General features: G+C 43.4%; 1 protein-coding gene and 1 long non-coding RNA gene across 3 annotated transcripts in view; one reads left to right on the forward strand and one right to left on the reverse strand.

Moving 5' to 3' along the window:
* The window catches only part of LOC135101440 (uncharacterized), a 204,395-nt gene that overhangs the window by 46,218 nt on the left and 144,658 nt on the right, over window positions 1–13,519 (reverse strand). The gene's annotated exons all lie outside the window — the stretch shown is intronic.
* The window catches only part of LOC135101438 (carcinoembryonic antigen-related cell adhesion molecule 6-like), a 120,469-nt gene that overhangs the window by 16,865 nt on the left and 90,085 nt on the right, over window positions 1–13,519 (forward strand). Inside the window, exon 2 of one of the 2 annotated variants that reach the window (XM_064005390.1) lies at window positions 11,400–11,589. The exons of the other annotated variant lie outside the window; for it this stretch is intronic. The gene's annotated coding sequence lies outside the window, so the exon portion shown is untranslated. The remainder of the gene's footprint in view (window positions 1–11,399; window positions 11,590–13,519) is intronic. 2 annotated transcript variants of the gene reach the window in all.

Below are 13,519 nucleotides of genomic sequence, written 5' to 3' on the forward strand. Positions count from 1 at the left end.
AAGTTAAACTCGTCATAAAAAAGAAAAAAAAAAAAATATATATATATATATATATTATAAAGGTTAAAATTGAAGCATTATCAAAGTACAGTATAAAAGAAAGGAACTAAAATCGTAATTAAAAAATCAACATTTTCTTTTTTAAAAGAAAGAAAAAAAAAACTTGATGCAGTTCGCCGCCGGAGAGCAAGACACTGATAGTCCTTATGTCCCTCTTCATACTGCACCAGTAAGAACCTGGTTTAATAATAATAAATAATAATAAACGGTTTATTCTTTAGACAGTTAACAAACTGAAAATGTACAGAGGGGGTGGGGAAATACTTAACATTTATCCTAAAGCTAAGTTAATCTAGAAGTGTGTGTGTGTGTGTGTGTGTGTGTGTGTGTGTGTGTGTGTGTGTGTGTGTGTGTGTGTGTGTGTGTGTGTGTGTGTGTGTGTGTGTGTGTGTGTGTGTGTGTGTGTGTTTGTGTGTGTGTGTGTGTGTGTTTACTCTGTGAGTTCATCCAACACAAAGGTTCTGCAGTCTTTGATCGGGACAAATCGCATTCATCTTCTGGTTTCCCTTGCCTCATCCTTTCTGAAGCCTTGGCAACTTCCCCTAGTTTTCTCATTTCTAGTTTGCTAATTGCTTCCTCATGACTGCTGACAGGGTACTGCGGCTCTTGTCAATTACTTCAAATACTACAAAGCAGTTAGTGCAGCGTTTTCTCTAAACCTAACCAAACCACGCAACAATTTGTCACATCGACATAAACGTATTTCTGAGCAAAAACGGTTTTCTCCTAAAGGCAGATTTCCACTCTATATATTGTCACTAACTAGTGCGTCAGCAATCGTACCCAACTTGAAGTTAAGGGTGTCAGTTTTTCCTGTTTCCCTTGGTTAGCTTTGTTGCTTCTGTTAAGTCAGTTCTCGTCTGCACCATGTTTCGTTGTTTTATTTGAAGTTATGAAGATCCAGGCAGCTTTTCTTTGGTGTTGCGCCACCCACTTCTGCTGCAACTTCTGTTGGTGTTTTTGGTACATTTCCGAGAACGTGTTAAGTCTGAATGACTAGTATTCTCAGATATTGTTCCTCCTGATGTACCTATACACTCCAAGTGTGGTGAAATGATACTGTGTTATCCCACCAACACTCCTTAGCAGCTGCACCACAAACCCGCAGATGCTCCTTCCGACGTGTATACAGTGACGTGTGTAGATGGAACACCGGCACTTAAAAGATGCTTTTACTCTAGACTGAGTAACTGCAGTATATATATATATATATATATATATATATATATATATATATATATATATATATATATATATATATATATATATATATATATATATATATATATATATATATATATAATATATATATATATATATATATATATATATATATATATATATATATATATATATATATATATATATATATATATATATATATATATATATATATATACACACACACACACACACTCACACACACACACACATTATATCTGCTTGTCATTCTTAAAATGGTCCGGCTACACAACTTCCTATAGCACAATAATCTACCAAGACACTAAGGGTAAGCTAAATTGGATATTACAGTATGTCAGTGCTGTAAAAAACGGTGGACGAAATTGTATACATTTGCTTCCCTCTACTCTGTTAAAACTACTATGCTGCCTCCAGCCTGGGTGATATATTTTCTATTCGGGTTCATTTATGCCTTCAACGACAGGCGTCCCTCTTATCCATCCATCTCGAGGCGAGAAGTGCGGAGGCTGGAGAAGGCGCCTTGGAAAATATATAATAATGGATAGAATAAAGGATTCTCCTTACACGCCAGAGACTTTTTCCAGAGGTACAGAAGCTGGCCCTCCAAAGAAGAGTCCAGACCTTTCTTACCATCGCGATCGTAAAAGGATGTCTTTCCCTCCCTTTTCCTCCACGGTCAGCAAGACGCCGCCACAAACCTGCCACGCCCACACACAGCGGGACGGGACGCGCGAACCCCACTGATCGGAGCATGAACAAGTTCTGAGAAAGGCATTTTAGTAGTGGATAAAACATGATTCATGACCAATATTTCTTTTATAATATATTGATGTTTGTTCGCATTAAATTTGTACCAGTTCAATACACCTCATTTCACTCAAATTACGTGTTCACGCTGATGATAACTTTGTTTTTATTGCTCGTTTTACTTGTATATTTTCACCCTAAAGTTGCATTCACAACGAATATCCAACCATTATTACCACGATCATTATCAGTGGCCATAACCACGCCACACACGCCACGCCACCGTGCTGGCTTCCCGTGCGGCCTGGGCATGAGGTGTGCTGAAATTTTCCCTGCGCCGTCCTACCGGGTCCCTCGCACCCACCAGACAAACACTCCTCTCTCTCTGTCGTACCCGTGTCTTGTCACACCCGCCACGTGCACACACGCTACTCGTACCCCGATATCTAATGCTCTCAAATTTCCACATCCACTCTATATCGATTAAAAGTAGGCCAGGTATGTTAGCTCTTCACCTTCTCACAAAAGTATCAGAACTGCACCCTCAAGTCATAAGAGCTTACATAAGAGTTCGGGAGTCGTGTCAAAGCTCCTCTCGTCTCCCTGCTCTATTTCACCGCCACAAACCATACCACACCACACCTCATCACACAACACCACGCCGTGCCACGAAACGCTATCCCACGTTACATTACGCCACGCCGCGCCACACCATCCACATTACACACACCACGCCATACCATGCCGTCCTACGCCACATCACAACAAGTCACGCCACATAACACCACGCCAAGTTAAAACATTTTACACATCACACACCACTTCGCACCACACATACCACACCCCACGCCACACCACGACACACCTCATGCCACACACCACAACACACGTACCAAAGCACACTATCCCACACCACACCACACACCACACAACACATACCACACATACCACTGCACTTCACACCACGCATACCACGCCAGGCCACCCCATCCCACGCCTCCTAAACCACTGCCGCCCACACTCATTACCCGGCAACAATTTCCAAGCAGAGTCATTACAAAACCCGCTTCACACCACAACAATAAATAATAGAAATATGCTGCCACTGATATACGTCGCTCATTAATAACATAATTCGCGCTCGAGTCCAATTTGTCGCTGGCGCCGCCGTGCCACGAACCGGCGGCTTGTCACTTGTCACTCCACGTGCAGAGTTATTTCACGTGTTTACATCGATTAGATTCCCTTTTCCAACGTCCACACCACGTGATTGACAAACCGTGGCCTTCCACACACTCCGTACACACTGCACACTCCAGTCATCTAATAACGGTGTATGGGAAACGGTGTCACGCGGTAATATATTCATTACTTCTAGGGAAAATAATATAAAAAGGTTGTCCAATGCCATTAAAATATAATTAGTGACCACATTTACAATTCCGGTTTTGATATAATAGCAAAGTCGTCAATTTACACACACACACACACACACACACACACACACACACACACACACACAGGGTTCATGGTGTGCCGGAGGGACGAAGGGGAAAACAGGAGCAGGAAAGAAGAGAAGCAGCAGCAGGTGATGATTCAGATGCAAGCAAATTATGTCCTCACACAACAATATTAGGTGAGAGGGATCAGCAGAAAACCTCTACCCACGCTAATTGGAGCAGATCAAACCGCAGTCTGAAATGAGCTTCGAGGGCGGGATTTGCTGCATGAAGGGACGGAAGAACTACACGGTGGAGTGCTGGGGAGAGGAAGGCGAGGTATGGAAGAGAAAGTGGTTAAGTGGTGAAGAACACAAGAGTGAAGGAGGAGAAAGATGCATGGGATTAAAGAGGAAACCGCGAAATGGGTCACAGGCAGAGATACTGATCTGCAAACGATGAAGCTGAGGCGTGGAAAAGAAGGGGAGGTGTTGATAAAGGTCGGGGGAGGAGGGGAGCGGAGGCGGACGGAGTTCCTTCATTAACTCACGATACTCACCTTTGGCATCAAGAGGATTAATTAAACCTGATCGGACGCCAGGTGGGCCTTCTGCTCCCACACTCCCTCCCACTTCTCGTATTCCATTCTTCTTTTTTCCACCACCGCTTCTTCCTCTTCTTCGTATTCCATCCTCCTCCTCCTCCTCCTCCTCCTCCTTCTGCCCATCGATGTAAGGCTACAGAGTGAGTGAGGAGGGGAGGAGAGTCAAGGGTCCACGGCGCCTGCCTCCTGCCGGCGGTGACGCACAGCCGCCGCCAGTCACAGGGTAGCTCACGGGCAAAAGTTTCGTCACACCTCAAAAAGTTCAAGCAATAATCTGCTTCATCTTAATATATTAGCCGTTTATTCTGCGGCGCGGAGGAAGATACACCGCATCCTCTAGACGTCATTGCAACCCCATAAATAAAGGAAAGCGTTCCCGGCTATGAATGGCCGTGACAAAAGAGCAGCCAACAGTTAAAGCTCAAGTGTTCTTCCCGTCACCGGACCGAAATGAAGGCGGGAGGACGGGAGGCCATAAAGCGAAGAGAATATACGAGTATGAAGTGAGGGAGACACTACGAGAGGGAGGGGGAGGGGTGGGAGTGGCGGAGAGACGGCTGCGGACGGCAGGACGTGGCTGAAATGCACGGAAAATTGTTAAAGGTCTACTAAAACCAAAAGAAAGGAAAAGAAAAACTACAATCCGAGGAAATGCAGGAAAAGAATTTATGAAAATAACATCTTGTGAAGTTTTTGTCTTTTCAGAACAACATTGCGTTTTCCGGGTTCCTTAAGACACCCAAGGGTATCACTCGGCCACAAGTATCGCCCTAGCACGCCTGACAGGAGTGTTCGCCTCTCACAGGGAATCAGGTACTCTTAATGAGAGAAGAAAAGTCGCTATTGGTGTGTCAGTGTTCTGTGTGCCGGCGGCAAAGAGAGGTGCCATGATATCGGACTGGTGCGGAGCAGGGTGGCCGACAGTCTATCAGAGAGGCAGTCCCAGTGCATCCTTTAATCTTGAGCTGAAGGCTGGTCGTGGCAGGGAGCAGGGTTATTGTGCAAATCTATGTCGCTTTCTTTATCTTCTTTCTATTAGCATTGTTATTTGGCGTGTGTGTGTGTGTGTGTGTGTGTGTGTGTGTGTGTGTGTGTGTGTGTGTGTGTGTGTGTGTGTGTGTGTGTGTGTGTGTGTGTGTATATATATATATAGAGAGAGAGAGAGAGAGAGAGAGAGAGAGAGAGAGAGAGAGAGAGAGAGAGAGAGAGAGAGAGAGAGAGAGAGAGAGAGAGAGAGAGAGAGAGAGAGAGAGAGAGAGAGAGAGAGAGAGAGAGAGAGAGATCTGATCACAAACTTATTTTCGTATCCTGTCCTATCGCTCCAGCAGCGCCTCTGGCCCACCACAGTGGAGGTGCTTGTGGCACACTAAGTCTGTTTAGTGGGACGACCTGAGACCATACTATTCTGATTTTCCATGGAATGACTATTGCTTCCGTGTCAGGGACCTATTTCTTTGTGCAGAGGGCATAACAGAAGTGATTGTCTCTGGCATGGAGGAAAACATCCCACATATTTTATCTAATCCCAAAGCTCTTAAGACCTTAATTCCACTCAGCTTGCTCTCTTGCTGTCCAGGATAGAGAGGCAGCTAATAGATGGTGCATTAGCCTTTCACCTTTGAAATTCATGCCTTCTATTTACCTACCCAAAATCGTGCCAGATCTGTTCTCCAACCTCGCAGAAACTCTTTCACCAATAAGAAATGTTAAGATCTAGCCAGTTCATCAACTCGTGACTTGCAGGATCTAGCCAAATATATCTCCAACATTTTTCTTCATCTTTCCTCCCTTTATCTAATCTAGATGGCCCCACTGCCAGATATATCCGTCTTTAAAGATGAACTCTTCTCTCATTCCTTTGTCGACAACTCCACATTAGATGATTCAGGGCTGGTTCCTCCTTCACTTCCCTTTAGTACACCTACACCCGTTTCATAAATTATTTGTTATGTTGTATTTCATGTCCTATCTTGCTTTCATCCTCGAAAGATCTGAGGCTTTTGTTGTGTCCACCTGACTAATGCAAGAGTCAAGCAGTATCTTTACTCTTTCACGCCTTTCCATAGTAAACTTTGGAACTATCCTGCTGCTTCTGTTCTTCTCGCTACAACTCGAACTGTTGCAAAAGATGAATGAGTATCAAGACACCTCAGAAACTGAATTGGCCATGTGTCGTGGCTCTCTTGTGTATTTTTGGAACATATACACGAACGCGCGCGCGTACACACACACACACACACACACACACACACACACACACACACACACACACACACACACACACACACACACACACCACTGCAATGTCCGGAAGGGCAAGTTGTGTGTACTGGATGGGAGTCTTCCTCTATAAGTCCTCCCGGTCTTTAGCTCCGTGAATACTACTTATCCCAGTTCGCCTCAGGTTGTCCTTTTTTACTTTTTATTTTTATTTTATTTTATTTTTTTTCATTCATTGGTCTTTTCTAGTGTAGTTTCCATCGTAGGATCTTCGCTCTCCTTTCATCTTTCACTGAGCAGACTTTCCCTTTCATGGTAATGATGTGTGCACCCCACGGTCCTTTTATCCTGATCTTGCTTTTTTCTTTCACTTCCAATACGAGACGCAGTACTGCCATTTCACACGAGTGCAACATCATCTTGTCTGGCACGCGTCCATGTTCCACTAAAAGAGTATTTATGGGTACACAGCTTTGCATTTATGATATTGTTGTTCCTAAGTGTTTGAGGAAACGCTTCCACACGCTTGCCGAACTTCGATGGTTTGTGCCTTATTTCAGAGTCCATCTTGCCTTTCCTTTAAGGTTAACTGTCTGAGAAAGAAAATAATCTTGACGTGAATAATTTAAACAGCTACATATTGTTTCCATCCGAACGTTACATACTTTTTTTTTTCTGAACTTCCAGTCAGTAGGTGCAGCTTTACTCTCCTGCGTCCTGTGTCCCAGTTGCAGTTCACTGTAAGCAATTTTGAACATCAGCAGCATATGTTGGTTAACCTGTTGCGTCGCCTCGCTCACACAGGATGTACACAACTGACTGGGACGAAAGAGTCTCCCCTCACACATGCATCCATTTCACAATTGCCTTCATTTCCATAAAAAAAAAAAAAAACAGTCACTTTGGATGGCATCAGTATTGCAGAAAGCCTGGGACTTCTCAGGAAAACACCTTTCTTTTCCACGACTGACCAGAGCATTTGTTTGTCTGGTCTGTAGAAAAGGTGCTCGGAGAGCATTTTCGTTTATTTCTCCATGAACATTCCTGTAGCAGATATCTGACTTTTTCCACAATGACATTAAAGTATTATAAGGGGCTTCTGCAGTTTTGAGCTCAACCTTCCTGAAAGGATTCTCTTGCACGCTTTTCAGTATTCATGTTCAGAAATCCCCTCTAAACCTTCATACTTCAGTAGCTATACACAAATGGAGGTAGACGATGGACTGGCTTCATTCCAGAGGTGCAGCTTTTGTACTCGCACGTATATCATGCAAGAGTGAAAGGTTATGCAATTTCTTGACGACAGTTTTACCAGCAGCTGCAGGGACTTCACAGGCTGTACGGCCAGAACAAGGTGACTTGCCAAGCTTTAATATACGTACTTTACTAAGTTTGGAATAAAAAAAAAAATGGATGTTAATGCTACAGGCTATGAAATATTGCTTTTTTTTTTTTTTAGTCACCACAAAACAACCAGTAGTAAAACATTCATAGAGGCTAAGTAGAGAAGCAATGAGAATGTGGACTTCTCAGGCTATCAAGGCAGAAGTTTAGACAGTAAATCTGACCGTTCACGTCAGCTGGTTGGTCTCCTTCAATAATACAATAATTTATAAATGTTTCAAAATGCATCAAACATCCTTAGACCAGTGTAGTGGAGTATTTTCACCTGGTAGCATGAATACATTGCTGCGAGTGTCACCAGCAGACCAGGATGTTGAGCGTGTTGTATAAAATCGTAAATAGTTGTCGTACATAAAATATTGCGACAGAGGAGGTGGCGGTGATTTACAGATGAAATGAATGACCGAATTATCATATCATTGGTATATCTCTTTGTTATCGTCTGTGAGACACTACATCTAACTTTTCATTTGTAAAACACCTTTTTTTACTCCTATTTATTACTAACTTTGTATCCACCCACTGTCGTTGAAATATCCTCCATAATGAGAGAAATTTACCATGAGAGAAATGTACTAAGTTGCAGGGAAGTCATGAGCCTTTACTCAGGCATCTGTGTTCGCACTAATCGGCGACAGAAGTAGTGCATGACTAGCAAAAGTTGCCCACTCCGATACATCCTTAATTGGCTAGAAAATTCAAGTTAATTCTGAATACTACACTGAACGATGACTCAATACCTCACATCAAAACATTACCATATCTTACAAAATTGTCTGTGTACACGTCCACGCGCCAAAATTATCCCCACAATGGAGTGCTGAAATGTGTGCCATTAATCAACACGCTATGAGGAGGCAGATGTCACAATTATTGCCGTTATACATAACACACACACACACACACACACACACACACACACACACACACACACACACACACACACACACACACACACACATACAATATGCAATATATATATATATATATATATATATATATATATATTATATATATATATATATATATATATATATATATATATATATATATATATATATATATATATATGAATGCTTGCTTGGTGTTACGTGTTATGAGTGTTTGTTGTGCATACTCATATAACCTATAACATTTCATCAAACAGCAAGACCTGGTTCTGTTAAGATTCCTGAAGAGTTAAGAGGCAGTACACAAGAGGCGTGAGTATTTCTGCGGCCACGTGTGAGACAAAGGAGGTAATCACTGGAATTTTAAATATTGCAATGGATATCAATTATGTTGTTGCTTTTTATGACTTTATGAGTTTGGAAACCACCACATGCTTGACGTACGAGTATGATGACGATGATGATGATGATGATGACGATGATGATGATAATGATGATGATGATGATGATGAAAAAGGATGATAATGATGATTGGTGGTGATGGTGGTGGTGGTGACAGTGATGATGATGACCACATGATTGACAGATGATGACGAAGATGATGATGATGATGATGACGATGATTATGATGATGATGATGATGATGATGATGAAAAAGGATGATAATGATGATGATGATGATGATGGTGGTGGTGGTGGTGACAGTGATAATGATGATGATGATGATGATGATGATGATGATGATGATGATGATGATGATGATGGTGATGATGATGGTGATAATGATGGGATAATGATAAGTGCCAGACTCGTTTAAGAAGGACATCATTACAAGCGACTATTCAGAGACGATAATTATAAATCAGGCACATTTTACAATCAATTTAATGGACTCAATGGAATAACTGTTACACTCATATACTGCGTGTGTGTGTGTGTTTGTGTGTGTGTGTGTGTGTGTTTCTGATATCACAGTTTCGACTACCAAGAAAAAAAAAAAAAAAAAAAAAAAAAAAATATATATATATATATATATATATATATATATATATATATATATATATATATATATATATATATATATATATATATATATATATATATATATATATATATATATATATATATATATTAAACAAGCAAGCAAGAACGAAAAAAAACAACAACAACAACAACAGGAACTTTTCTAGGCCCCATAAACTTGCAGCACCAAGAAAATAGACCTTTACATCAAGTGAGACCTTTTTTTTTTTTTTAATTCAACACGTGAACTTTATGGCTAGTCGAAGTGGTGGTGGTGTGAATCGGAACTAGGTACGTACAGGGGAGAGGACTTTTCGACTTTTGGGCGTAACGTATGGGAGGGAGTGAAGGATGCGAGGGGCGGGAGGTGTGAGGCATGAGTGTTAAAAGTATTAGGTGCGGGAAAAGGGAGAAACGGGGTAGGGGTGTCACGGAGCAGAGTAAGGGTGTCATGGGGCTGGTGAGATAAGGGTGTCACAGGACAGGGTGTAGATGTGGGGAGAGAGCACAGAAGTGGGAGACAGGCAGGTATGCATGAGGTGGGGAGAGAGAGAGAGAGAGAGAGAGAGAGAGAGAGAGAGAGAGAGAGAGAGAGAGAGAGAGAGAGAGAGAGAGAGAGAGAGAGAGAGAGAGAGAGAGAGAGAGAGAGAGAGAGAGAGAGAGAGAGAGAGAGAAGTGAGGCTACATAGAATAGAAGAGAGGCTGAGGAGCAAGAATGGCGAGGAGAGAAAGGACATGAAGTGGGGGAAGGGGAAGCAACTAGCAGCGAAGGCAAGGGAGGGGAGGAAAGTGGAGAGAGGCCAGGACGAGAGGAGACAGGGGGCGGGGGCGAGGAAGGTGTGAGGGCCGGGAGTGATGCGGCCTGACAGTTATTACTCGCCGCGGTGTGTGTCTAGACGTGGCGTTGCAATAATGAACAAAACATCCACTGATATTTTCGTATGCAGACTTATGCGTGACTCTGCGGGAAAAAAATGAAAAAAAAAAAAATTGTCTTCTTAGAGGCAAGTTTGTAGCCATTAAAACTAGTGAGACGGAAGAAAAATAAATTAACTTTGTAAATTAAAACTCCATTGTTAATTTTAAACATTGTACTAGGTGTGTGTGTGTGTGTGTGTGTGTGTGTGTGTGTGTGTGTGTGTGTGTGTGTGTGTGTGTGTGTGTGTGTGTGTGTGTGTGTGTGTGTGTGTGTGTGTGTGTGTGTGTGTGTGTGTGTGTGTGTGTGTGTGTGTGTGTGTGTGTATGTGTGAGAGAGAGAGAGAGAGAGAGAGAGAGAGAGAGAGAGAGAGAGAGAGAGAGAGAGAGAGAGAGAGAGAGAGAGAGAGAGAGAGAGAGAGAGAGAGAGAGAGAGAGAGAGAGAGAGAGAGAGAGAGAGAGAGAGAGGCGGGGGGGTATTGGGGAAGAAAGATTGGCATCTGAATTACGTTTTTCGCTTTCTGAGTCGAGCTTGAGAATGTTTCTTGATCATATCGGAGATGCTGTACACCAAGATGTTTGGTGCGCAATTCTTGGCCTGCAATCGGTTGATCACCAGGCTTCTTGCGGCTGGAGCTTCGGGAAGGGGAGGCGGGCAGTCGCTTCGCTCCACAAGTGAAACAAGGCGCTGGCTGCCTTGAAAAATGAAGTACCAACGCCAAAAGCTACATACCATTAACATTTTCAAATCATCACCAGAAAAATGGAAGTATGCTTTATCACATTAACTGGTTGCAATTATTATTAATTTTTCATATTGTACAGGATTACAATTTCAACAATTGTTTTGCACAAAACGTCACAGTGAATTAAAGCCTACGCCTTCCCTTTCAGGCATATACTTCAGACACCTTTAAGTCAGGATACTAAGCTAGCGGTGTCGAAGCGAGACCATTAACAAACGAGTTCCTGGTGCGACAGTGAGCGGGGAGGGGCGGCGCGCCGGCCGGCCTGGTGGCGCCTGGGTGTCATTAGCCGCGAGGGGACCGAGAGGAGCATCTTGTGGTGTGTAGCATCTCAGACGGTACTTGCTTGTCGCCTTTTGTCCGCTCTGTGAGCCTCCGAAACACACACACACACACACACACACACACACACACACACACACAAAGATCCCTCTCTGGAAACACGCCAGGGAGGGATTGCTTGACTAATTACACGAACCAAAAACGTTATGATTTACAAAGGCGTTCGCCACCAAACGCAGCCCGTATTAGGGCCAAGGAAGGTGAGTCGTTTGAAGAAGAGTACGAGGGGAAGAAAGGAAGTGTGAGGGAAACTAAGGCATGTGGGCGAAACAATGAAGTTGTGAGCGGAAGGATGAAAGGGGAGGGAAGAGATGGACAAGAAGACAGACGATGCTCCTCTTCCTGGGGAAGAGGAAAAAGGGAAGAGATGAAAACGATGGATGGGATACATGTATTGGTAGCGTTGGTGAAGAGGAGGAGGAGGAGGAGGAGGAGGAGGAAAAACGAGTGAGCATGCAGAAGGATGAGATTGGAGTTCTTGTGAGGATACGGAGAGACAAGGAGGAGAATAATAATAAACAACGCTAGGCGGTTTTAACGAAGACACGCATGTGGATCAGTAATTCGTTGTCCCCTTTTTTTCATTAAAATTCATGGACGTTCTTGGCTGCACTTTGTAGGCTACTGCCCCTCGGCTGATAAATGACCCCTCGCTGCCTTGTGTGGCTCACACAGGAGAAAAAAAAAATCTGACGTGACGACTGACTGACTGATGATTGACTGACTGATCAAACTAGATACCACAGTTCCCAGCAACCCGCTAGCCTTGGAATGAGAAATGAACCGAAGCCAATACGTTACTGGAAGATAAGATGCGTCGCTCAGAGTCTGCTCTGACAGACGAAGGCAGCTCAGCGGTAAGAAACTTAAACTCCAGCACCGACAACTTCACAGACAAAACACGACAAACACTGAGGCGCAACAAGCCATCCATCTGTCTCGGGAACTTTCACCTTTTCGGCGTGGCGGTGAAACAAGTCTGCCGAGGGATTGCGGGTCGGAAAATGTTCAGCCGCACCGGAATAGTTACGTGAGGTTACTACGAGTCTTGCTGACTGAGGGGCTGTTCTCGTCGATGCTCCTTCCATCCGCCCCTCTGCCGCAGGCAATGGAGTTGAGGAAAGTCATATTTGGAGAATAAAAAAAAAAAAAAGTTTGAAAGTTTCTAGTTTAGGGAGGGATTAAATAATGGCGTTGTACAAAGCAAACTTCTGAGGGCAAAACTTTCGCTCTATTTAGAAAGTATTTTGTAGAAGAATAACGGCCTAAGGAAGACTTATTTTAGTTAAAGAAAGGGAGCAGGTAATAATGTGCGGCTCTTGGTGTGCTCATGATGATGTGAGGGTAACCTGAGGCAGCGACGGCTTGCTGACACACCATGAGCAGACTGCACTTGTCAAAACACCAGTTACTATTCGACATTCAAGACAAGGAAACGTCCAATCCCGCAAAAGTGAATGGAGGTTGTGTGTATAAGCAGGGAAAAGTATGATCTTAATTTTGCTTTACCGCCAAGTTACACAAACCCAAACACGGCAACCAGTTAGACAGAAAAGAAGACGAGTAAAATGTCCTAAATTCTACACAGCTGATATTTTTACGCACAATATTGCAAACACGCTACACCAGCTCGGCGTTAAATTATGTCTCGAGAAGGGAATTACGCCTTTACTCTCATCCACATTAATGGCATAGTCTGCTGGAGATAAACGGGGCAGCTAAAAGTTTCCTTCTCGGTTTCTACCTCCATTCCCTCCCCTCCTCCACAGCCCCCCAAAAAGCGGAGCAGTAACCGGCCGCCGGCAGTGTCGCGGCCACGGTAATTTCCCGGGAGTCTTGTCGAAAGGGGTGGGAATGCGCTCCGCCTTCTCCAGCTCCTCCACCAGTTCCTCCATTACCTCCCCCACCACCTCACTAGTCCACCTC

The sequence above is a fragment of the Scylla paramamosain genome, chromosome 6, assembly GCF_035594125.1.
Source record: "Scylla paramamosain isolate STU-SP2022 chromosome 6, ASM3559412v1, whole genome shotgun sequence".
NCBI lineage: Eukaryota > Metazoa > Arthropoda > Malacostraca > Decapoda > Portunidae > Scylla > Scylla paramamosain.